Raw genomic sequence first — 13,565 nt, forward strand, 5'->3', positions numbered from 1 at the left:
AGACAGGCCCTGTCCTCTCTGGACTAGGGTTTCTGGTCAGACATGGGGGTGGGGGGTAGTCCTGGGATGCTGGGGTCCCCCTACAGATGCCACCCCCTCTCTCCAGTCTCCCCCTCCCTAACCCATGGGGCACCCAGAGAGAACACCCCAAGGAGGTCCAGTGCCTCCACTCAAGCAGCCTGAGAGCTGCTCCCTGCCCCACGGCCAAGCCGGACTCCAGCCTGTGGATGAATCAGCAGCTCCGGTGGAAAAGGAAAAACCTAACGAGAGCGAGACACACACGTCACCGGCTGTCTGGGCTGGGAGCCCGGGAGGCTGCGGAGGGGGCGAGCTTCAGGAGGCCACTGTCCTCGGCCCACACCCCACCCCCACCGTCCCCAGACTGCGGCAATTTCCACGGAGGATCCGACTTAAAGGAGCAGTCGCCCCTTGGCCGAGTCTGGGCTGCAGGCAGAACCGTGCAGGAGACACCCCCCTCACCCCTCTCGTACTGGGGGCCCTTTAGCCTGCCAGATTTATTCATTTGATCCTCATGGTGGTGGGGGAGGGTCCTCATTATTACAAATGGTGTTTCTCCGTGATGGATACTTGTAATCCTTTTGCACAAGGCAAAAAGCCCAGGGACTCCGGAAGGAGGCATCTGGGTTTGCTGTGCAGCTCTGCCACCTACAGGGCAGGGGCTCTGCCCCTCTGAGCCATGGCTGCCCCCATCCAGGGAGGTGAACCTGCAAACCCCCTGCCCTGCACACGGCAGGCTCAGAAGGGTGAGCTTCCTCCTTCTCCAGACAGATCCAACAAAATTTCAAGATACACTACAGACTTGAATCTTGAAAACGACTGTGTAACTACAGAGCTTTCAAGGTATGACTGAGTGATTGTGAAAACCCTATGACCCACTCTCTCTTTATCCAGTGCACAGATAGATAAGTAAGAACATAAAGACCAACAATAAATAAATATTAGGGGGGGGTGAGGGGTATGGGATGTTTTAGGTATTCTTTTTTATCTGTGTTTTTATTCTTACGTTTTTGAAGTAATGAAAATTTCAAATATCCATTGTGATGAATGCACAGCTATATACTGATACACTGTAAACCACTGTACACTTTGGATGATTATATGGCATGTGAATATATATATATAATTTCATTAAAAAAACTTGGAGCATTAGAGGCTAATGCTGCCTCTATGCAAAGAGAAAAATAAAGTTACACTAAGAGCTATTTCTAAAAACTCAAAATGTGAGAGTGCTTCTGGTTTTTTTCTCTCTCCTTTCCTCCCTCCCTCTCCTCTTTCCCAGAAAATACTTTACCAACGTATCCTAGTCCCAGTCTCAGTGCTGGAGGAACCAAGCCCCACACTCATGGGTAGGGAAGCTGAGGCCAGCGTGGCACTGGGCCAGCCCTTGCCCTGGCGGGCGGCTGGTGGCCCCAGAGCCTGCCCGGCTCCCCTGACCCCAGGCCAGGCTCTCTGCCTCTGGAGGGAGGCACCAGGCTCCAGGAGGACAGCAGACAGGCAGAAAACCTCGGCCTTTATTTACTTCTGCCACTCCACAAACTCAAGGACCAAGGCTGGAAACCAGCCCTCTGACCCCTACCAGCTGCCCACCCATGCCCTCTGGGCTCCTTGCCGCTCAGCGTGAGAGGAGAATGAGGCGTCTCCATCAGCTGGCAGGTGTTGGTCAATGGGCCAAGAAAGGACAGCCATCCTCAGTGGCAAAGGCCAAGAGAGCTCCCAGGACAAACGGTTGTCCCCAGGCTCACAGGTTGTGCAGGACCAAACCCACTGGCACTGGAACTGAAAATTCCCAGCCACACCCCATTCATGCTACTCCACGTACCCCAAAAATGAAGCAGAGGTACTATGGCTGCTCCTGGATAAAACCTGAACCCTTTCTCATTTCCCCTAACATCACTTTCCTGCTAGTGTCCCTTTAGCCTAGAGCAGAAGTCTTTTAGAGTAAGAGGCTCCAAGAGTGCCCAGACCCTCACAGTGGACACTGGCCATGAGGACAGGGGTCACAAGGTCACAAAGACAGGGGTCACAAGGACTGAGGGTCATGAGGAAGCTGGATGCAAGGACAGGGGGTCATGGCTCAAATCCCATCATCTGCCCCAGTGAGGCAGTGCCCTTCCTCGGGTGATCTCTGCTTATTCCGTTACCAAATGTGGCCTGGGCATGGCACTAGGACGCTGACCAAACAGTGACCTCAGCAACAGGGCTAGCACTGAACCCACCACCGCTGGCTCTGCTCTGCTCAGCACGTGCCACTGCTGGGCATGAGGCACACACAGATGGTCTCAGTAAATTCTCAGGCGTCCTGTTATCACTGCCCCATTTCACAGGGCTGATTCCCGAGAGTGTATGGGGCTGGAAATTCATCAAGGGCTCAGATCCATCTGACAACCAAACTCAGGCTCTCGGAGAATCTCCATACCTGCCCCTTGGCAACCCCTCTGCCCACTGCTGGAAATCAGCCATGAGGACTGAGTGCCCAGCGGGCAGCGGGCAGCCCTGGGAGAGCCATACACTAGATGGGGGGCCCTGGATGGGCTGGGTAGGGAAGGGAGGAGAAGGCTGGTTTCGGGCCTGATGTGTTGGAGATGGCAGACTCTGTACTTTGCTTCCTTCCATTCCAAGAGGCCCAGGCCCCAGCAGAGGCCAGGCCAGGGCGCCCGCCTCCCATTTTAATGGTGACCAATGCAGCTCTCTTGCCCTAGTTAGGGAGGAAAGTCTCTAGGCCCAAGGACCTGGTAATGAACCCACCTGCCCACCAGCACTGACTCCTGTCAAGAAGGGTGAGAATGCATAGGGGGCTCCTGGGAACCCCTAGGTGGCCCTCCTGGCAGTCATCCCCCTTCCCCAAGAGCCTGATGGCACACTTGGAGACTGAATGGCCAAACGCCATCTCAGAGGGGGTGGTGACAGGGCACACAAGTAGGGTTCTGATGCCTACATCCTCCATCGAGACTCAGGGCAGCCATGGGGCCGATGGAGAGACCAACAGGCGCTACCCAGTGAGTCCTCCTGTCCACCCTCACTGCCGCCATGCCATCCAAGCCAGTGTCATGTCTCACTGGAGTGCAGAAGCTGCTAGCCTCCACTCCTTTCCCGACAGCCCCCCACCCCATGCAGCTAGAGGGAGTGTGAGCTTTCCTGCACCCCTCTGAGCCTTCCTGTTGAATTCAAAATGAAGTGTGCAGCTCTTACAAAGCAGTACCCAGCAGCCGCTTTGCCCCTCGCCCCTTGCCCTCCTCTCCTCCTCTCCTCCACTGAAGTGCTGCTTCCCACAGAGCTGAGCTCACACCACCTTGGGCCAATTTTGCACATGCTGTTCCTGGACCTCAATGCTCTTCCCTGCGGTCCCTGCAGAGATGGCTCTTCCTTGTCATTAGGTTTCAGTTCAGCTGTGGCCTCTTCAGACACCAAATGAAATGTGCTCCTGAGTCCCTCCTCTCATCTCACTGCCACCACAATCCATACCAGGCCTGGTATCGTCATACATGTTTACTGCCCATCGCCTGCTGCCTGAAAGTGTCTCCAAGGACTGGAGCTGGCTGCAATTACGTCCCAGTGCCCAGAGCTGGGCTGAATGAGAAATGCTGGCTGGATATGCAGATTATCCAGATTTAAAAGGAGACAGATTCAGAGACATGGATGACCTGCCCAGTGCCTCCCAGCCAGGACCATGTACCCCAAAGCCCGTGGCCCATCCACACAGAGAACAGGGCATGGAGCCGCCCCCTCCTCTTACCCACAGCCCCTCCCACTTCAGAAACTTCTTCCAGAGAAGCCCCACTATGCTGTATCCCAGTGCCCACGGCAGTGATGCCACAGTGGGGGGAGAGTGCCCCAGCTGCCCTGAAAGGAGCAGGGGGACCCTCAGGTGTCTTCTCTCAGGAGGGGGTGTCTTCACCACAGCCCAACCCACCTTCACGCCTCATCCAGCCCCCACCCTCCTGCCAGGCAGGTGGGAGGGAGGAGACTTGGCACCCACCTGCCTGTCACACAGGCTACTATAAGCCCCAGAAGAAACAAGGGATCCCTAATACTTCCTAAACTGTGGAGTGCTACGCAGATATTAGCATTAATGTTATCATTACAGTGCAATACAAGCCCGGCAGGAAGAAGCTCCCTTTCATCGGAAGCCCTGCCAGGAGAACCACCCAGGCACTCCACAAGGGCATGCTGCCAGTCCCCATTGGACCAAACCACAGGGGCATCTCCGCACCCTTGGGGTCCTCACAGAAGGGCCTGAAGACAACTTGAGGGAATGGTGAAGAGCTGCCTCCAAAGCATTTAAAACACCCTTATGCCCCAGACAAGCAGAACCAAAATCGAAAACCAATACAAAAAACGGGGAGAGATATCTGCAACTACAACAAAGGACTGATGTCCAACATATACAGAGGCTATACTATGGTGAGTAATGAAAAAAAAAATGTTTAAGGCCCCAATAGATAAATGGGTACAATATCAAAACAGGCAACTCACTCATAGGGAAACATAATAAGTTAACAAAAACATGAGGAAATATTAACCTCACCAGCAATCGAAAATTCAAATTAAGAACAAGTCATTTTTAAGAGGGCAAATCTGAATTTAAGGACCACTTCAGAAAACTGGCAGATTCTTAGTTAAACATACATACATTTACCAAACAACTTAACCATTCCTGGGAATTTACAAGCAAACACACACAAAGACTCATACACAAAGGTTCAAAGAAGCTTTATTCATAATAGCCCCAAACTGGAAATAACCAAAATGCCCATCAACAGACCATATACACAAAATGCGGCATAGCGATTCAGTGAAATCTTACTCAGCAATAGATATGAACTACTGATCACACAGCAGCACAGTTAAATCTCAAAACCATTACACTGAGTGAAAGAAGTCAAGTATTTAGCCTATGCCCGTAGCCTAACTAAAATAACAAAGTGATCAATGTATTTTAAACCTAGCCCATGAAATAAAAAAAAAAAAACAGTTTCAACCTCTGCTTCGTCAAATCACTAAGTATTTAGACCAACACCTAGAAGCAATGAACGTAATCTACACCATTTTGGAACCAAAGGCAGCTTTAGGAAATTTTCCAAATATGAACCATGTCAATGAAAAGCAGGATGGGTGGTCCCTAGGACAGTGACCAGAAGGGCTCAAGCAGGTGCCGCAGAGTAGGTCAGCTGCTGGGGGCCATAAACACGTCTTGTCCACTGGGCAAGAGGGTCCAGAAACTTAAAGAGACTCTTCCATCCCTAGCATGTTATCAATAGAAATGTGCTCACAAACATTTCTGGAAAATAAGAAAATGAACCAAGATCCTAATAAATTCTAGAAGAAAAACACAGCTACCTACTGTATGATTCCATTCATATGAAATTTCAGGGCAGGCAAAACTATAGTGACTGAAGCAGATCAGTGGTTGCCTGAGATGTTATGGACCTTGACTGGGGTGGTGGTTCCACGGGTGTACATAACCCAAGCTCATCAAAGTGTCTACTTTAAATGGGTCCTGCTTACTGCACGTACAGTACACTCCAGTAAAGATGAAAACAGTAGTCAAAGCTGGCAAAGGTGCACCAAACTGGGCACTCTCAGACATCGCCAGAGAACAAAAAACTGTTTGGTTTTTTGAAAAGCAAATGAGCATTTTTCCTTGTCTATGAATCTACTCTATTGAAGAGAAATACAAAAATAAAAGCTTTACATACAAAGACATTTCCTGTATTACTACTGATAGCAAATTATATAGTGATGACAATACTAAGGAAGGGGGAGAAAGAAAAAACACTATTCCACACTTACTGACATTTAATCTGGGTGAACTATGTTAAATGTACTAAACCAAATCTTAGTCAGCCTCTTACAATCATGGCTATGAAGACCACGTGTGGATTAAGGTACATAACATAATGTTTGGTGAAAAAGCAGAGCACCAAGCTGTCGGCATGCTGTCTACAACTACATAAACCAGAGGGAGACACAGGAGCAAAGACACAAACTGGCAGGATTTAACTTTAAATTGTGTGGCCCGATTTAACAGGTGAAACTGCAGAGCACGTTTTTCTTTTTTTCCATTTTTAATATTTTCAATAATAAAATGAAACTGTTTTTCCAGGAACTTCTAATGTCCTAAGATTCATTAAAGAGAGAGTGGGATGGGAGTGGGACTTGAGCCCTTGGAAGTTGGGGTTCCATCCCCCTGCCTGTATTAGTGACACAGCTTCCTAACCAGTCTCAGCACTGCAACCCTTTTCCTGCCACAGCCTATGCTTAACACATCTCTGTGAAAGATAAATTCCTTCTTGTTGGTTCTCTACTCTAAGGCTTCCAACAGCTCCCGGTATCAGAGGGGAAGCTCATGCTGCTCTAACTGCCTATAAGACCCTGTACCATCTGTCTTGCCTCCTCCTCCATCACCTCTTCAACCTCATCTCTTACTGCTTTCCCACTTACCCGGCCCCTCCAACCATACTGGTCTTCTTGTTCCTCCTGGCACCCTCGTGCCTCAGGGCCTTTGCACCTGCTCCCTCTTCCCCAAGATATCCACCTGACTCAGTTCTTCTTTACTCAAGGAGGCCTTTCTTAGTGGAAACTGCAAACCCTAACAGTCCCTATCCTACTTCCTGCTTTATTCTCCACAGCACTTATCACCATCTAAAAGCATACACATTTTTTGTTTACCCTCACTATTTCGCTTACTTTCAGCCTTTCCCTACTACAGGGGTTGGCAATCTTTTTCTGTAAAGGTCCAGACAGTAAGTATTTTAGGGGCCCTCCCAACTATGAAATTAGCCATAGCAATAGCTGAAGAGATGGATATGGCTGTGTTCCAGTAAAAGCTTATTTACAAAAACAGGAGGCAAGTCAAACTTGGCCTACAGCTGTGCTTTACCAAACTCTGCCCTACAAGAAGCTAAATTCCAGGAACAAGAAGATAAATTCCATAAAGGTTTCAAGTTTTATTTTTACTCCTTCATCATTTTGTTTGCTGTGAACACTCAGCTCCCAGAACAATGTTTGGTATACAAGAAACACAAGAAATATTTATTAATTGAATGAATAAATGAAATGAATTAAGTGTTAATGAAAGCAGGGCAATACCATGAGTGAACAGCCAGATCAATGGTACAGAAGAGAAAGTACAAAAAGAAAGCCGAAACATAAGCTAATTTAGTTTATATAAAGACGGTACTTTAAAATTAGTAGAGTGAAGCTGGATTATTCCACAAGTGGTCTTGGAACAATGGCTAGCTGTGGAAAAAAGAATAAAGCTGGCTCCCTGATCATGCCAAAATAAATTCCAAAATGATAAAAAATGCAAATGTTAAAAATAAAACCATAAAAAATGAAAATAAACCATGAGATAATTTTTTATTCTCTCAGAAATCAAAAAGCCTTTATAGGTAGAATATAAATGCTATCAAGGAAAGAATGATAAGCCACATAAAGATAAAAAATTTCTACAGGCAAAACACACACATACATGCACACACACATAAAGCCAAACAAACCCAAATAAATTGGAAAAAATTACTAGTATTCTTAAATGAGGGCTAATTGCCTTAACAAGTAAAATGTTTCACATAACCCATAAGGAAAAAACAGAATGGGGGAAGGGGGCCAAGAGAAGGAACACAAGGGGCATGCAAGCGGCTTCTGAAACACCAGAAGACACCCAGTTTTCCACAGTGCGAGAAATGCAAATTGAAGCTGCAATGTCTACTTTTCACCCATCAGCCCAGAACGTCTGACAACACTCGAGGTTGCAGGGACGTGGGCTGCAGGACGTTTCACACACAGAGGCAGGAAGGGACAAGGGTTACATCTCCAAAGAGTGATCTATCAGATCACAGATGCTGAGACCCCTGGCCCAGTGATTCCCCTTCTGTCTTCTTTCTGCACTCATATGCCCACACATGTAAAATCATGTCATTACTACAAGATTGTGTAGTGCAAACTCGTGGAATTATCCTGGCAATAAAGAAGTAACTAAACAAATTAGAAAGCAATCATAGAAGAGAATACCGTGAACTATAGAAGGCACCTGAGCTCCTGCCGCCCTCCACAGCCCCTCCTCTGCAAGGGTGGACCCAGGTGGGCCCCACAGGCCGGACCTGGCGCGGGGTCGCAGTGGTCAATGCTCGGCGCCTTTGTCCTGGGATCGCTCCAGGAACTGGAGCGCATGGCAGGGCCGGACCTCAGCTCAGGTCGACAGACAAAGCGGCCCCCCGTGAGGAACAGGGATGTCGGGGGGGCTGGCCCAGGGCTCTTGGGGCTGGCGATGAGGGGCCAGTGGGCTGCAGGCCAGCTCTCACCACTCTGCCATTAGATTATCTGTCTGTGTTTATGCACCGTCTCCCCGACTAGAAGAAACACCCATCACGTTGGAGGAAACGGAGACACACCAAATAAAGTTTTACTCTGTAAAGTGCCTATGCACATGTTGCAGATACAGAAAATTAACTTGGGAGTGAATGCCATAACAGATCTGCCACTGACCACATGCACAAGCAGACTCTACTGCCCTCTTGTCTGGCACGGGCTGGTGAAGAAGGCTGTCATGCCGAGGGGGTCACACTGCAAACAACTGAGAGCAGCGTCCAGCCAGAGCCAGCTGGGAGCCAAAGCCTCTGTCCAACAACCTCCCAGAAACAGTCCTGCCAATAACCACATGAGCTGGGAGCAGGTCTCACCAAAGCCAAGCTCCCTAAGACAGCTCTGCTTAGCCAACACCTTGAAGGTAACCTTACGAGAGACCACGGAGCACACGACCAGCTAAATCCCTGGTCAGTAGAAATTGTGAGATAACAAATGTTTTGCCTAAGACCATTAAAAAAAAAAAAAAATCCAAGCATCTCTATCTGTACTGCTAAGGAAAGTCACTAGGAGAAATTAAGTGAAAAAAATGAGGAGTAGAACATAGGCGTTTGGTTGCTTCATTGTTTTTTTATTACAATCAGTAGTTCAAAATGACATAAATGTTTGGAACAAAATGTCCCTGGAAGGACAGAACTGGACTGGGTGGCTGAGAGCACAGTCACTTTAAGAAGGGACGCTGGGGCCAGCCGTTGGGGTCCCCTGGGCCAACTCGGTAGGGCTGTGCGACCTGGGTGAACCCCTAGCCTCTTGGGGCCTAGGGCCTGGGCCTGCTGGGTGAGGCAGTGGCGGTGAGGAGTCTAATCTCGGGACTGAGACTCGAGATCAGAGGACACACACCAAGGAGGCCCTTCCCGGGACTAGGGCCAGCTAACTCATGGCTTGTACCACTGACACCCCTACTCATGCCACCCGGAGAGAGAAAGAAGACTTGTTTTTTTTTCATTATAAATCTCATACCTTTTGAACTTTGGACCCTGAGCATGTTTAACTATTCAGAAAGTAACAAAATTATTTTTAAATAACAATGCAGTTACTTGGAAAAGTGCTTAGGATAAGAAGTAAAAAAAAAAGGGGGGGAGGCGGTACACAAAGCTGTGCACATATAAATACTTGAAGGAAAGAAATTGTTTTTTAAAAAAATGCCTAAGAAAAGAGTAAAAGAAAATCCACCAAAATTACCATCATGGTTAGGGTTGAGTGATGAAATTACAGGGTTTTTTCCTGGTTTTCAAATATTTTGTAGTATATTTATAAATGCATTACATTAAAATAGATAAAATATATACATAACATATATATAATTCATTTATAAATATTTACACATTAAAGAAATTCGTAATTAAATAGCACATTAAACACTCACGGGCCCAAGCTCACAAGCCCAGGAAACAGGATGAATATGACAAGTGGGGAAACCACAGCATGGAAAGGGTGCGGGAGGCCACTCAGCTGGGACCTGAACACATTCGTCCAGCATCATTTGGTACTGAGCAAATATTTATTTGCCAAGCATGGTGCCAGGGCTGGTGGGAAATGGTGAGCAAGCCTGTCCCACGCCTGCCCTCCTGGAGCTTACAGGAGGCAGAATCTCCAAACAGGCAACACAGATAAAGCCAAATGGCTCCACAGGAAGCGGGCAGCTGAGCTCTGAGTGCACACATGCAGCCTGAGGGATACTGGCCCAGGTCGGTGCCCTGAGTAGAGGCTCTGCAGAGGAGGTGGGCTTCAGCAGAGGTGTCTGAACACTGAGAGCAAGGTAGGCCAACGGAGCAGCAGCACTGAGGCAGCGCATGCTGAGTAAGACATAGGGACAAGGCCCCTGGGAGAGGAAGTTGGAGAGGACCGCAATCCTGGGACCTCCACCTGGGCTTTGACTCTGGGTTGATCCTAAGAGGATCGAAAGCCCAGAAGGCTTGGGTGGAAGGTCAGCTGGGCTTCTTTGGGGAGAGTCCAAGGAGGTCCTTGGGAAATATCTCACCGCCAGGGCAGAATGAATGGGCTTCTGTGTGCCTCAATAGCCTTTTCATCAACTCGTGCCTCTCCGTGCTTCTCGCTTGGCTTGCTGAAGGCCCTGGGGTCACAAGGGACAAAGAACTTCCCAGGGAGGCCCCGGGCTGCCCTGGTGAGGTCCCAGGCTGCCCTGGTGAGGTACTGAGGAGGGCAGCTGGGCAGATGGCTCCCCACGTGAGCCCTCCCAGAACAAGGTTGGGGAGGCCAGGGTCCCAGCAATCCTTTCCTCCAGCCACCAGGGAAACCTGGGGGTTCTGTGGCACCAAGACCTCTGGAACACTGCTGTCTGTCTCCTGCCTAAAAGTGGCTCATGGTTGATGAAGGCAACCTTCCCGAAAACCCTGTGAAACAGAACTGGGATAACTGCAAAACCCAGGATTCCAAAGGACTGCTTGACGTGTTACTTGGAGTGGTTGCACATGGTGCCCGAGCCTGCCTCTCGCCCACCCCTCCGCCAGAGACCCTGCCCAGGCTGTCAGGGAATCTTTGCAAGTCGTGGCCTTTGGCTTACGGTTTCAATAAAGGGAGAAGGTTGGCCCTTCCTCAAGAAAACGTCCAGGCTCCTTAGCCAGGCTCTGAGCTGGTCCTGGGAGGTCTGAGATGTAGCCTCCCAGGTCTCTAGCTCCAGCCCTGCTTCCCTGAACCAAATGCCCTGCAGCTCCCTTGGGCAATCCCCTCTGAGCTCTGCCCGGGCCCCACCTTGGGGTCCTGGGTCTCATTCCTAAGTTCAGTAACCACCTCCCAGGGTCCCTCCCAACCCCCAGCCCCCAACCCCAGGCCTTCCTGAGGGAGTGAGGGGTCTTGCAGGGTGTTGCACAGGCAGGCTGGTCACCCATTCAGAGTTATTTCACCTCACCTGCCGCTCACAGGTAGAGTTACTATCTTCATTTACCTGGCGAGGAAAGTCAGGCTCAGCCAAAACTGAAGCCCAGAAACACCTTCAACACTCTGCTCTTGGCTCTGTGCCACTGCCTTGTCACTTCGGCTCCCAGCTACCTGTGTGCAACTCCTTATCCCCATCCCTTGTTGGCAGGGTATCCTCATATGCGGCATAGGGCAGAACACACCATGGAGAATATAAGGCATACCCCAGTTTTTAGTGTGCTCCAAGAATGCTATAGGAGCTTTTAAATTCACTCCAAAGCTGCCATCAGCAAAAGTGTTTTATTCGTGATCCCTTCTTATATTCACAGCCTGTGTAAAATCTTTAAAGTGCTTGTACATCTATGATCTCCCTAGTAACCCATTTTACAGATAAGGAAACCAAAGTTCCTAATGGGAGCTGGGATTAGCACCCAGGTGGGGTTCACCCAGCACCCACTCTCTGGGTACCTGCTGCAGGCGCTGGGCTGGCCCCTGGACTCCAGGGAGTTTCTACCAGAGTGGCCTGCTAGACCTCGGTTTCCATACAGCCCCTGTACACTCTCTCTATGGCAGCTTCTCCTGCAAAACCACTTACCCAAACCCATGACTAGAACGAAACAGCACCTGCCCCACCATGTTCCACAGATGATTTCCAAATAGTTTTCAATCTTTCTTGAGAAAAATCATCAAGCAAAAGCAGTAGTTCCAGATTCAAAGGATCACCTCCTGTGAATTCACGTTCACTGTGGCCCTATTAAACCTCTTAACTCATTGCTTCCATGACACAGAAAACAGCCTCCTGCAGGACAAACTGTACATCTCCTGAGTGATTCCTCAGGATTCTGCAGGTGCCCACACAAGGGGCCCATCTGAGCCATGAGCCATGGCCTGGTCACTCGGGACGGCCACACCGCCTGCCCTGCCCCCATCGCTGCCTGGGCTTGGGATCACATACTCAATATTCAGCCACTGCCCCTAGCTCCAACCAGTCACTGTCTCACTCCTTGGTCCTGCTGCCTTTTACTTCTTATAAGGTTGAAAATTCAAGTGCATACAAAATAAGCATAAATCTATGTCACTGGGCACACAGTACATAAAGAGATCATCCGTGAGGGAGGGAGAGACAGAAGGTCTGCGTATGGGTAGCCCACTGAAGTCACATTTGCATCCACACAAACTAAACTGTAGTGGTTTTAGTATGCTAAACGTAATCGCCATGGTAGCTGTGGAGAAAATATTTTTTAAAAATCTACCCAAAAGGAAAAAATAAAGATTCAAAATGGCTCATTATAAAAGATCATCAAAGGAAAAGGTAAAAACCATAATGGAGAAAAGGAGGGATTAAAAAAAACTGGCAATCCCTTGTTGTTTTAATTTTAAATTGGTTTATGAAATTTACTGTGCAAACAAAGGCTTTACAATGATTATATGGATACTTTATTTAAATATGCCTATGGTTAAGCTAACTAAGATATTCATTTTTGGTGATTCTAAGTGCATTGTTTGTTTTCATAAACTAAAAGGAAAAAAATTGGCAAAATGGAAGGAGTAAATCTAGCCTTATTAGTAAATTCCCTGAACATAAATGGATTAAACTTTCCAGTCAAAATATAGAGACTGACAAAATGGATAAAGAAACATGACCCCAACTATATTCTGTTTACAAGAGACACATCTTAGATCCATAGATACAAAAAAAAAGATGAAAATGAAAGGAAGGGAAAAAAATATTTCACACAAATAATAATCACGAGAGAGGGGGTAGCTATATTACTATCAGACGAATTAGACTTTAAGTCAAGAACTGTCATAAAAGACAAAAGAGGACACTATATAATGATAAAAGGGACAATTCCACAAGAAGATAAATGTCATAAACATATCTGTGCCCCTAACAGCAGAGTGCCAGAATACATGAAGAAAACACTGACAGAGCTGAAGGGGAATATAGTTCTACATGAAGTTGGAGATTTCAATACACCACTCTCAACGCTGTATAGATTATCTAAACAGACAATCAATAAGGAAATAGAGGATCTGAACACCATGATGCAACTAGATCTGCCTGACAAGTCGGAACATTTCACCCAGCAACAGACGACTACGCATTCTGCGGAAGTGCACACGAATCATTTTCGAGGACAGGCATACGTTACACACAACAAGGCTCAATGGAGTTAAATATACTGAAATCATATTAAGTAACTTCTCTGACCACAACAGAACGAAGCTAGAAATCAATAACAAAAGGAAAACTGGAAAATTTACAAATATATGGAAATTAAACAGTACACTCTTAAACA

The 13,565-nt window shown here is 47.9% G+C and overlaps 1 protein-coding gene across 3 annotated transcripts in view; it reads right to left on the minus strand.

Moving 5' to 3' along the window:
• The window catches only part of KIAA0930 (KIAA0930 ortholog), a 48,064-nt gene that overhangs the window by 18,189 nt on the left and 16,310 nt on the right, over nucleotides 1-13,565 (minus strand). The window lies entirely within an intron of this gene.

The sequence above is a fragment of the Tamandua tetradactyla genome, chromosome 7 (genome assembly GCF_023851605.1).
Source record: "Tamandua tetradactyla isolate mTamTet1 chromosome 7, mTamTet1.pri, whole genome shotgun sequence".
NCBI classification, from domain to species: domain Eukaryota; kingdom Metazoa; phylum Chordata; class Mammalia; order Pilosa; family Myrmecophagidae; genus Tamandua; species Tamandua tetradactyla.